Source organism: Onychomys torridus, chromosome 3, assembly GCF_903995425.1.
Source record: "Onychomys torridus chromosome 3, mOncTor1.1, whole genome shotgun sequence".
Lineage (NCBI taxonomy): Eukaryota > Metazoa > Chordata > Mammalia > Rodentia > Cricetidae > Onychomys > Onychomys torridus.
Window position 1 is genome coordinate 13654691 of NC_050445.1, and position 13633 is coordinate 13668323.

At 41.5% G+C, this 13633-nt stretch overlaps 1 protein-coding gene across 1 annotated transcript in view; it reads left to right on the top strand.

The window, feature by feature from the left end:
- The first annotated feature begins 3156 nt into the window (after positions 1 to 3156).
- Positions 3157 to 13633, top strand: part of Itprid1 (ITPR interacting domain containing 1) — a 118787-nt gene continuing 108310 nt past the window's right edge. Inside the window, exon 1 of the mRNA XM_036180376.1 lies at positions 3157 to 3394. The gene's annotated coding sequence lies outside the window, so the exon portion shown is untranslated. The remainder of the gene's footprint in view (positions 3395 to 13633) is intronic.

Genomic DNA, 13633 nt, shown 5'->3' on the forward strand with positions numbered 1-13633 from the left:
TCCTCAACAAGCTCTATGACTATGCATCCATATTCATTGCATAATTACTATTGCCATCATCATCATATGTCTAACACTACATAAAATGATTGTATCAAGCTTAGAAGCAATTCTTCATGTATGATTGCTTTGATCCTTAAAATAATTTCATGTTGGGAACATCAATAAAAGCATATCTGCTCAGTAGTGAGTTTGCAGCTCACCCTATGACCTGCTTAAACTCTCGCAGCTAGACAGAGCCTGAACTGGAGCTAAACTCTGTGGCTCTAAGTCCTGAGATGTCTGTGTCCTGTTTTGTCCTGACTGCCACTCCAGGGCTGGCTCATGCCTTGTCTTCAGTGCTGCTCAACCCAGAGTGTTTGATGTCCAGTGCAGAAGGTCTACCTGGAACATTCTGCCACGCATAGCCTCTGTCCTCTAGACACTGATAATATCATTCTTCCAATTGTGACAATCAAAATGCTCTCCAGCCACTGGCAAAGGTCCTCTTGGGGGGAAACCAGTTCCAATTGAGGCTCAATGGTATAACAGCAGGCACAAGATAGTAAGTGCTCTGGCATGGTCAAATGAAGGATGAAGAAGTCACTCCCCTCTTCTGCCGGAGGCAGCATTTGATTTACTATAAAACAATTGAATTGACTATAAAGCTTATTGTGATGAGAATAAATACAAAATATTTACTGAGCAGGCGTGAAGTGTCAAATCACAATCTAAGGAGAACAATATGCAGCATTGTTAAACGTCTTCCTAAAACGAAACATCATCTTCAAGTCCATCTACTGAAACACAGAGCTATTTGGGACCAGTCAGTCTCATGATGGGCACTTAGCAGCTAGATTTACCATATTATCTTCTAAAGATTAGTTAGAAAGAAATTGCCTTCCTTTTATTTTTACAGCTTGCTAACCAATAAATCAGTTCCAATCATTGTTTAATTGTATTGTCCACGGAGACTGTGTTTTCAAGTAAGTTTCTGGCTCACTGGGACTGTTAAAAACATTTCAAGTTTTCATCTATTTGCATGAAAAAGGAGGGAAGAAACACATTCCTCTAACCCTCTTGATTTATGTAAAACTCCAGGACCTACCTAGACATCATTCCTCTTTCAATTTTTTGGAAAATGGAAATATCCACATACTTATTGAGCAATAGATTTTCCTGCATTACAGCTATTGTCACACTCCAGTATTTGAATTCTGACTATGCATTTGGGAGTTCAATAGACTGTGCTTATGTGGTTAGTTTTTATCAACATGACACAAAATAGAGTCCTTAGGAAGACAGAACCTCAGTTGAGGGATTGCCTCCATCAGATTGGCCTGTGGGAATATCAAAGGGGGCTTTTTCTTGATTAATTATTGATGTGGAAGTGCCCCATTGTGGGCAGTGCCAACCCATGGCAGGTAGGTCCTGGGTGCTACAAGAAAACAATGTGAGCAAACCAAGGGGAAAGAGCCAGTAGGCAGCATTCCTCCATGGTTTCTGCTTCAGTTCCTGCCTCCAGGTTCTTGTCTTGAGTTCCTGTCTGATGTCCCTCAATGATGGACTATGGTACAGAAGTGTAAGCCAATAAACTCTTTCTTCCTAAGCTACTTTTGTTCAGTGTTTATCATATCAACAGAAAGCAAACTAGAACAGATTTGGATCAGGTATGCTTGGCTGCAACTCACAGAGTGACTGGCGATAAACTGTTTAACCTGTGGGACCCTCAGTTGCTTCATCTATAAAATTAGACAATAATAACTTTCACCAATCAAATAAGATAATGACATAAGCTTCCACGTGGGTCTTGGCAACACGTGATCAGTAAATTGCAGTAGTAACTGTCGTCTTCTTGCTGTATTTTCCATTGAAATGGGAACAGTAGTTATTCTGAAGCTCTTTTGATCTCACTCTGTGAAGAAGAAAAAGAATCCCTCATCACTTTAATTTGTCTTTGTAAAGAATTTCATCTGATGAAGGGGATAGGGAAGTGAATTTTTCTCCCAGCCCAGGATCTGTCTTGAGCACTAACCACTGCTCAGCCCACATTACTATCCCAATGACCTCAGCAGAAGGGTTTTCCCAGGTGGCAGTGGGACCAGTAGCACAGCTCACCAGCTTAATCATGATATTATGTAACTGTGTCCTGTGAGGCAAGGGTGTGGACATAAAAGAACAATGTCACGACACAGGTAAGAACCCTTCCAGGAGAAGAAACACACACCTAGAAACAAGGGTTTTGAAATGTCATGGGGCTAGCTAGAGTAGATTTACAGCCCTGGCCAATTCATGTTGTTAATCCCACTCCAGGCTACAAAGAATTAGGACTTTCTGTGCACAGTATGGTTTGGGGACTACGGAACCAAAATTCTCAGTGTGTGGCATTACTGCCAGGCTTGCTGTTTCCCACCTTTCCCTGGGCTCCTAGGAACTAGAGGGCATCTGATTTTAGACCTTACCCCTTCCTGCCACATCCTGTCTGAGTCCTGTTCCTTTTCAGGACCAACATTAGAAAATGGAATTCCCAGGCTGCTTCATGCAGACTTCCAATTGGGTAGTGTCCTCACACTCTAAGCAACTGTATTACTATTTTGGATTTATTCTTTATCTCTTCCTTTAGACAGTTAATGCCTCGACTTCCTTAAGTGCATTGCACACACGCACACACACACACACACACACACACACACACACACACACACACACAGCGCTCTGGACAGTTGGAGCCCGGGGATGGCCTCTTAGTTTGATCACTCTTCCAGAACTGGAGCAGTGTGGGTGTTTATACTTGATTCCGTTGGAACTTTCCAATGGATGTTTCTGTGTATTGAATCTCTCAGACCTGAATACCAAGTCCCACTGTCCTTGTTTCCAGTGATGGTTTGCAATGCAAATCACTGGATTGGTAACAGGCAGTACCATAACCATGGTAACCAAATGAAGACAAGTTGCTTGCCTTCCTCAGGAAAGTGCTGTACAGCACTGCATTCAGACCAGGTGTCAAAGGGCATTGAAGGAACAGGCAGTTTCATAGAAATAAAAAGACAACAGAGCTATTGTATCATTTCCCACACTCTTCCTCACAGCCCAGGATTTGTGACTAATAACTCCAGTCATTTGTATTTTCTGCTATTTTTTTTTCTTGTAGAGAAGAAGGGAGAGGGGATGAATCATAGTGGGTTTTCATCTTGGACTTGACGATGACTTTTGGCAAGCAGATCATTCTGGGCTTTCATAATGATCAGCTTTTAAATAGGAGCAGATAGAAACCTGGGTCACTTGGTCACCAGGATTTTTCCATCTTCATGATGGTGAAGACAGGAAACAGAAAGTAGCAAGACTTCCCCATTCTCAGAGCAACTACAGCAAGCTGCAGGACCGCTTCTCTGCTGAGCCTCCTTTATCTGCTGCAGTAAGTCTATTAATCTATGTTATCTCAGCCCGTGCGGAGATGGAGCTCTTCTCTCATTTCCTCTCTGCTGGAATGAGAGGGAAGCTGGAGCTTGTTCTGAGATTCCTTACCTGCAGCTGTGGGACAGGGTAGCTCCCAAGAAGAAAGCCATTAGCAGTAGGTAATGTGGTCCAATTGTCATGGATCCAGGCCTGCATGCCTGGGTGGCCACTACTAACATGGAAAGGTCTAATGCTCTAGGCTCAAACTCATCAGGTTGTATTAGGGACTCAATACTGTTTCCAGCAATATGTTCAGGAGTGATGCAGAATGATGCTGTGTTCCTTTGGTAGCTCTTCTTTGCTTATTGGGGTCTTTGTGTCTTTTTTCCACTGGTTATTTTCTCCTGGAGTGCTCTGCTCCCTGCACTCATCTCCTGGCTGCCCAGTGTGGCTAGTCTCCCTTTAGAACAATCTTTTCTAGGACTTTAAAGAGCCCAAGGGAGTAGGGCACAGATATGTTTTGCTTATCAAAAAAAAAAACAAAAACAAAAACAAAAAAAACCAAAAAACAAAACTAGGAAATACTGCCCAAAAAAGAAATACTGCCCAAAAAAGAAATACTGCCCATATCAGAAAAAGGTTTGAGCACATTGGGAATTCTCCTGAGTTTACCAGTCAGTAGGTTGTCTCGGGTGTATTGTGAAAGTAACTCAAACAAGTTGATAGATATTTAGAAAGAATAAAATAATTCACATAAAATTAGCATCTAGTTTGCCAATACAGAATACTTCCTATATGTTTCCCATAGATATCCCAACACTTCTGGGACTTGATCATGGGAGACATTCAGAAAGTAGGTCTGGAGGTTACAGGAAGTTCACCCAACTGTTGAAACTGGAAAGAGGGAGAAAGAAAGCCAGGGATAATGAAAAAATGGAGAAATGGAAAGGGGAGAGAGGGAGGGAGGTGAGAGAAAAAGGGAAGGAGGGGAAGAGAAAAGGGGAGGGAGAAATGGGGAAAGAGAGAGGGAGAGGGAAGGAGGGAGGGAGGAGGTGGAGAGAGAGAGAGAGAGAGAGAGAGAGAGAGAGAGAGAGAGAGAGAGAGAGACTGTGGACTAGGCTTTGTGGGTATTATCCATTAGGCTTCCCTGTGGAAGTTAGGAATTGGCTTCTTTAAGGAAAACATAAATAAAAAGGGGAACGTCAGTATAGTTCTTAGAATTATTGTAGTCTCTGATAATCTTCCCATTTGCTCTGCCTGTGAGGCGTTGTACTGTTTGCCTCCTCTCCTTAGGATTTGCTGTTACTTCTGGTTTCAGCTACACTGGCTTTAGATGGTTGGGGAAGAGGGTGTGAACCCTCCTTCAGCCAAGCTTGGACTTGAGATGTTTATGTAGCCTGTTATGTTTTCATCTCCAGTCTGGAACATCCTTTATTCATTAGCAGAGATATTTTTCCTGCCTCTTTGTCTGGGTATGGGTGGCGTCTGCCTCTTACTCAACATGTGCCTTGAAAAGTTTGGGACATTTCTCTTATTTGTCCTGCTCCATCAATAGTCTTCCAACAGATTCTGCATGTCTGAGCACAGAGAGACCGCATGACTCTCCTAGCTTTCCGCAGCTGTAGCCTCTGTCTTAGTCAGCCTTACCAAGGCTATGATAAAACACCATGGCCACAGCAACTTCCCGAGGAAAAGGTTTATCTGGCTTACACTTCCACATCACACTGTTCATCCCTGAAGAAAGCCAGGACAGGAACTCAAAAAGGACAGGAACCTGGAGAGAGGAGCTGTTGCAGAAGCCATGTAGGAGAACTGCTTACTGGCTTGCTCTTTATGACTTCAGCCTGCTTTCTTCTAGAACCAAGGACCACCCATCCAGGGGCGGTCCCCTCCCAAAATGGACTGTACCCTCCCATATCAATCACTAAATTAAGAAAATGTCCTACAGGCTCGTCTACAGCCCAACGTTTTGGAGGCATTTTCTTAATTGAGGTTTTCTCCTCTCAGATGACTTTAGCATGTGTCAAGGTAACATAAAACTATCCAACACAGCTTCCTACTTAGGGCAATGTGGGGAGTCTTTCCTTGGGGATTTTATTTATAGTGGATACTGCAGCAGATCCAAACTTCTGGGGTGCTGGGAGACCTGCTCTTTGAACTTGTGTAGAAAACACCTACAAAACAGAAACAGTGGCAGCCCCTGGTCTTTGTGTCCATACCTGCCTCGCTGGCCTCTGCTCTGGTTGGTTATCTTTGTGTTTTATGCATCTTCTTTGCTGTTGCCTTTCTTGTCACACACAGAGTCCTGCTCTTCACAAACATTTATATTTTGATATAACCATCTTTTTTCTCTAAATGGTTTTTCATTTTTATCTTGATCAAGCAAGGCTTTTCTACTCTAAGTTATAGAAATACTTGCCAGTGTTTCTCATAGTTTTGTTCATCTGTCTGTCTGTTGCCTCTTACCTGTAATTTATTTTGGCCAACTGTATGGAGTAGGAATTTAAATAATTATTTTCTCACAAATGAATATCTTCTTGTTCCAAGATAATATGCTAAATAGTTTATTTTAAACATTAACCTGACACTTCTTCATAATTTTAGATTAATTCTGGACTGGCACATGATAGCTTACTGGTAACATGCCATGGGGGAGGTATTAATGTTCATTCTCTTGATAGGGAATGCTACTCTGGGAGAAGGGAAGTAAAGGGCTGGCTTGACTGGCTGGCTTTCTTGACCATTAACTCAAAATCACAGCTGCCTCTCCCTTCCCTTTTCCATATCCTTCCAGAAACTGCTGAGATTGCCTTCATCTCTACCCTGTTGGGATTAGACTTCTTTTTCTCAAACTCAAGTAAAATTGTCCTTGAGTCCATTTTAACTTTTACTTTTTACGTGTGTATGTGTATGTATATGAAGTTTTTAGTATGATTTGCAGTCCTAATTTCTACTTTAATCACCTCTTCTGTTTTGTTTTATGTTTTCAGAAGTTATATACTAGGTGCAAATGTCTATAATTTATCTCTCTGTAATATGAATACAGTCACATGTTACACAATGACATGTTGGCCTAATGGAGAGAATGTATGCCAGTGACCCATAAAACAACACACTGATGTCATGGCTGTCATAGTTTGCATGTGTATGTTCTATGCTGTTCATATCTAGGCAAAAGCCACCTATTGAAGCTTTCTAAGATGCTCTCTGTTGCTAGGCAACACATAATTATATCTTACAAGGTGAGATGCTTATCTATCAAGTTAATACCTTTTACCTGGAGTAATTTTGTTTTAAATTAATATTGATACAGCTGTATTTTCAAAGTATTTCTCCGAGGGTATATCTTTCTTCATGTTAGCATGCCTTTCGTTCTTTTTTCATAAATCTTTCTCCTCTAAGTACCACCAGCTGTACTTTAAGAACATTGCATCAGAGTTTGTCTACCATTTCCTATGTAAATATAACACATTTGTAGTGTTTTCACAGATATATAAGGCCTACATGACCCCAGTTTGCATTTTCTGTCTCTTTAACTGCCCTTTCTGACTCCGCTGTACATTGATTGTTGTTGTTGTTTGGTTTTTCAAGACAGGGTTTCTCTGTGTATCTTTGCACCTTTCCTGGATCTCACTCTGTAGACCAGGCTGGCCTCGAACTCACAAAGATCCACCTACATCTGCCTCCTGAGTGCTGGGATTAAAGGCATGTGCCACCACCACCTACCTGGCTGATTGTTGTTTTTAACTGTTGACATTTCATCATTTTAGTTTTTATCTTCAAGTGACTGAAATAAGCAAATATAATCTTCATTTTTCCAATAGTTAGCCTTAAATTTTTCAAACTTTCATTTTATTTATTCTTTATGTCTTTCACATCGTGTCTCCACATCATTTCTCCCAATCTCACCCATCTTCCCCCCCCCAAATGAAACAAAATAAAATTTAAGAGAAGAAGATGGGAGGGAGGTGGGGGGTGAATGGGGAGACAAAAGGGCGAATCTTTCATGGAAGTTGCTGTGTAATACAGTGAGTCACACAGTAAACCCCTTTATGATACATTTATACACGCAGGCATTCATCCCAAAGAATCATTTGTCTGGTTCTAGGCCACTGGTCTTTGCTGCACCATCAACACTGGGCTCTTACTCAGACTCTTCACGAACATCTCATTGCAGCTCTGTCTCATGGAGATCCTGAAGCCGTGGGTCCATAGGACCAACCTCCACACCCACCCCTGTGTTCCAGGAGATCACAGATGGGGTGGATGGTGAGGTGGCCAACACATAACTCTAGTTCTGGGCCTGGGTAGTGGCAGGGCTGGTTAGCCCACCAGCTCTTCAGTGTCTTCACCACCAGGGTGAACTCTCCAACATTGCCCTGGCTAGTTCACCCTTTGCACTGATGAGCAAGGGGAGGGGCCCTTTCTCCGGGTTTCATATCCTCAAATTAGGTTCAGATCTGCCCTCTGGAGTGCTGCAGCTGATGAGGGGCAGGAACAGTTCTCCTGCTCTTATGACCTCAGAGCCAGCTCTCCCACCTGCCTCAGGTGTTGATGGGCAAGGGGTGGGGCATCTTCTGCCCATACCGCCATGTGGCAGTTGAGGGGTGGCTTAGGTTTCCCACACTGTGTTCTCAGGGTTGGATCACCTGTGCCCTTGTCAACAGGTTCAGCTCCACTGTGTTGCCCAGATGAGGTGCAGGGCCTGCTTTCCCTAGTACAGGGAAAGCACCTGGTACAGGGGTCAGCTCCTTTGCCAGCTGGAGGCTATAGGGGCAAGAGGGGAAGACATCTTCCTCTTGTCCCCACCAACACATTGCAGATGAGGGAGGCGGTGCAAGCAATGCCCTTCTCACACCCTCAGGGCTGGTTCACCCACACCCCCGTCTACAGGATCAGCTCTATTGTGCTGCCCATGCAAGGTAGAGGGCCTGTTCTCCTGAGTGCTGCAGCTGGTGAGGGGTCGGGTCAGGTCCCCCAACTGCTGCTGTTGTCAAGCAGCGAGGGGAGAACATCTTTCCCTTGCCCACACTACCACATGGCAGAGGAGAGGGGCACGACCTGCTCTCCCATTCTCCCACTGTTAGAGTCAGCTCTATTATGCTATCCAGGTGAGGTGTAGGGCCCTCTCTCCTGAGTGCTTCAGCTGGAGAGGGGCAGGGCCAACTCTGTAAGGCTCTATCCTCTCTGCCTTCATCTGGGTCATGGACCAAGTCATGGCTCTTGGCAGCAGCCCAGAGCCAGATACTTGCCCTGGGTAGCAGTAGGACATCTGCATCAGCCCCTCACTGCTGTCATCTCTTCAAATCTGCCTCTCTCTCATACACATGACTCTTATTCTAGACAAAACCTTGTCTAACAGCTGTATCTTCTGTGCATATCACATAGGCCCAAAAAGTGTCAGTACTCCTTGGCTTCTCTTTCCAAGGGGCCTACAAACCCTTAGTTAGTTTCCTATCTATAACAATTTCTGTTGCTTTGCCATTCATAGTCAACAACAGTAAGGGAAAGCTGCTTTGAATTTCCTGTTAGAGATTAATGATTAAAACATGGGTCATTGGGAATATTGGGAATGAGCACATGGGTTATTGGGTGTTAGAAGCTTCTAATGGCCACTTATGAAAATACTGGGCAATGCAAAAGGATGTCAGTTAGGAGAACAGGTTTAACTAGAACTTACTGTGATAGCCCCCTTTCCTTTGCTTTTAATGAGTTTCTCTATAGCTGAGCTGGTAAAACAATCATAAATCAGGGTAAGAAGCAAGCCTACACTTAAGATTGCTCCTATAAAATGAGAGATGGGGACTTTGAGGTCATAATTTAAAAGTTGGAAAGCACCTTAAGGTTATTCAAATTTCCTGTCTTCCTGCAGGCATCTCCTCAACAACATACCAACAACCTATTTTTGCATGTGGGCATTTTCTCTAGGGCACGCTTTGATGTCTGAATATAATAATTAAAGGAAAACATGGCGATGCCTTTACAGTCTCCTACAATCATTTACCAGGAGAAAGATCTCCTCCCATCTCTTGGTTCCTTGAGATTCAGTGGTTATGGTCAAGATGAAAAAGGAAAGATGTTGGTAGATTGATTGCAGAGGAATGAGGAATACCTCTTCAAGTGATACAGGTAGAAAAGAGATGTAGACACAAGTCACTGCTTAGTTCCTAATCTTTTCTAATTACCAGCCATTTCTTTAGGGTTTTGTTGTTGGTTTTTGTTGTTGTTGTTTTTGTTGGTTTTTCTATCTGTCCCTTATCATTTGTGTTATCATAATCATCAACTATGGGATTGAAATATGATACAATTCCCCTTGATACTGTATGTAGATTCTTTTATTGTACATATAATATGTAATATACATACTTTGTTTTTAAAAGCAGATTTAGCTACACAACTAAGTATAGAAGAAGATAGAATTCACATACATCCTATCCCTCTATTTATAGCTTTCCTCATCATCAACATCCCACAAAAGGACACCCTATTGTGGCAATTAAGAAACCACATTTAGAAGCTGGGTGGTGGTGGCACACACCTGTAATCCCAGCACTCGGGAGACAGAGGCAGGTGGATCTCTGTGAGTTCGTGGTCAGCCTGGTCTACAAAGTGAGTTCCAGCACAGCCTCCAAAGCATTAGAAAATCCTCTGCGCTTTCCTTATTCAATTTTCCTCTGCCCTAACCCTTAATGATTATTGCTATTTTTCTGAATTCATAGTTTTATTCCTTCTAGAAAGCCATACATTTAGTTTCAGGAAGTATGTGGCTTTGCAGACTGTTTTTTGTTTAACCATATGCATTTATGGCTATTTGATATCTTTTCATGGCTTGGTAGTTTGTATCTATTACTGGGATGAACCATAGCCTATTTCTCAATTCACCTCTAATTAATATTACAACAACATAGGTTGTATAATATGAATTTAAGATGTGTAGAGCAAAGATGTGTTGTACCCCTTTATGCTGCATTTGTTTAACTCTGTGAAGCTTTGTTACTTTGTCTGTCTAAAAACACCTGATTGGTCTAATAAAGAGCTGAATGGCCAATAGCAAGGCAGGAGAAGGGGATAGGAGGGGCTGGCATGCAGAGAGAATAAATAGGAGAAATTTGGGAAGAAAGAAGAATCGAGGAGCAAAAGGAGGAGATGAGGACATCAGGGGCCAGCCACCCAGCTACACAGCCAGACAAAAGAGCCAAAAAAGTTAAAAACAAAACAACACAAAAACCTACAACCTCTCGAGGGAAGAACATCCTGTTTTTTCCCCCACGTTTTGTCAGTTATGAATAAAGGTAACCATAAACACCCATGTGAAAGTTTTTATATGGGTGTAAGCTTCCGATTCTACTTGGTAAACAAAAGGAGTGTGATTGCTGGGTCATATGTAAGAAATTGCCAAACTGTCTTCCAAAGTGGTTACAGTAGTTCTTACTTCTGTCTGCAGTGAATGAGTATTTAGGATACTCTACATCCATGTCCATACAAGGTCAAATGAGTGTTCAGAAGTGTTGGGTCACTCTAATAGGTATGTGTGTGTGTGTGTGTGTGTGTGTATTTCCTTGACAATATTCTGAAGAGGTATCACTTAAGGTCCTTTAGTCACTTTTTTAGTCTACTCATTTAGTTATAAGGGTTCAACCAGTGTTGCCCATTGATGATAGTCTTTTATCAGATAATGCCTTTTTCATGTATTTTCTCCTGGTCTGTCTTGTTTTCTTTCTCTTAACAATCTTAACAATGTCTTTTACACAGAAAAAATATATAATTTCAACAATACCTAGCTTATAATATCTTTCTCTCCTAAACTGTGCTGTTAGTGTCATTTAGACATTTTTTTTTCATTTTAATATTTTATTGCAGTATAATGGCCAATGTGTACCAAGTTGTGCCCTGCTTCTGTTATCAACCATCACCCCAATAACAATGGGCATTTCTGTCTTCCCGGTCTCTGAGAGAACTTGGTGACCCAATGACTCCCATTCCCCTCTCTTAGCAACCACTGACCTGATGTCTCTCAGCATACATTAAGTTAACGATTGTTAGAACCTTTGCTTTTATGATTCTTCCGTGCTGTAAATTTATATAGACATTTTTTATATTATTTTTTATTTTGAATGTGACATTTAGGCTTATGATTCATGTTGACTTCATTTTTCTCTGCATGGTGAAATCTGTGTTCAGATTCATTATTTTGCATGCAGGCTCTTATTATTCTAGTGTTCTAGCGCTCCTTCTTCCTTTAAGATCAGTAGTAACTGCTTCTGAACTCTGTTTTGTCCTGATCACCCATTTTACTTCTAATACAGCATTGGAAAAAAAATGTTGGAAGAGGCATATTTGCCTTGTTTCTGATCTTAGTGAGGCAGTTAGAAATTTCTCACCAAGTATGATGCTACTTGCATGCCTTTTGCAGAGATTATATGTTAGTTTGGAAATTCCTAGTTGACCACCATATTTTAAAAACAACAGGAAAGATAACATGGGAGGGGGGAGAGTGTGATAGAGGCAAACAGAAGGGTCATTTAAGCATAATAATCACCAAATAAGATGGCATCTGATTTAACACTAATCACAAAGCCACCATTTGTTGGTTGTTTTTACTCTTTGCTCTTTGTGGGGACCTGCTACCCAGCTCCCAAATATATCACACACAAGGTTTATTCTTTCTTATAAATGCTGGGCCTTAGTTTAACCATCTACCTTTTTGCTTCTGGGCTTTTATCTTTCTCTATTTCTGTATACCTTCCTTTACTTCTTACTCCATGACTTGCCGTGTAGCTGGGTGGCTGGCCCCTGGAGTCCTCCTCTTCCCCTTTACTTGCTCCTTCTCCTTCTTGCTGCTCTTTTTTATTCTTTCAGCCCATCAGCCCCACCTATCTCTTCTCTTGCCTTGCTATTGGCCCTTCAGATCTTTATTAGACCAATCAGGTATTTTAACAGGCAAAATAACACAGTTTCACAGAATTAAACAAATGCAACATAAAAGAATGAAGCACATATTTGCATCACTAGACAAATGTTCTACAGCATAAACAAATGTAACACATCTTAAAATAATATTCTACAACAAGCCACTTTTTAACAGTCTATGTATTCTATTGTTGATAAATATTTTAATACCTGTTTCTGGAAAGTTTTTCTATTTGTCTCTCAATCTTTAAGGGCCAGAATCAAAATGTCTCCTTTCTAAGAATCCTAATGTATCCCCAAATGAAAGGATTCTTCTCATAGCATTTGAAGAATGGTTTTGTGCTTCTGTTAGGATGCACATCCTCCTACATCTCTGTAGTTAATTGGTATAATTTCTCACAATCAACTCTAAGCTTCTTAAATTTTTTCTTGTACACAGTAGATACTCAAATAATTGAATTAAATTAGTAGATGTCATTATTGAATTCATTTACTTATAATGGCTTACTTTTACAATGTACTTTGTGAATAACTTCTGATATGTGATACAGTGTCTGACACAACAGACATTATCAAGATGAATAAGTCACAATTTCCACTTACTAAGAACACAGAATCCAAGGTCAGATGCAATCACTGTTTCGTTCATTAAGCAGCCATCACTAATCATCGACAATCACTTGTATCCTGGACTAAGTACCATTGATCCAGAAGGAACTTCATGGGTTTTGCCCTTAGTTAATTCATTTGTGTGCTGGGAGAGGCATTCATGAGGTGAACTATTCCACTTGAGGATGGTGAGTGCTGGCTGTAATAGGGGTTTGTACAAGTTGTTGTGAGACACTGGATGAGAGAAGCACTCAAAAACAAGTTCTATTTTAGTACAATGAGACAGTGTCCAGAGAAAATAAGGGCACTGCTTGTAGCATGAGAGGAGAACACATTGATGAACCTTAGTTCTCCTCTTTGAGAGTCTGATACACTTGAAGAGACCTAGATTGCAGAGATGGAGGAATAGGAGATGAGCTAAGTGAGCATCACGGATGTTCCCTCATCTTTTCTTTCCTCCTTGGTAGAAGAAGGCAAAGCCAATGTGGAGAAGACAACAGAGCAACCAAGATAAAAGTATAGGCAGCCACTGGGGAAGAAAAAAAAGCTTGAAAGTTGGGAAGTGACTAAAACAGTGCTGCATTGAGGAGTCAGTGGGTCTGATGTCATCAGTCTTGAAGCTGTGCAGGTCTCCAGGAAGCAGTGTGTGTGGTCTTTCAACTAATAATCTTGTGCTTATTTTCACCATGAAAAGATGCTAACTCCAAGTTCAGGGAATCTGACATTAGGTTCCGGCTGG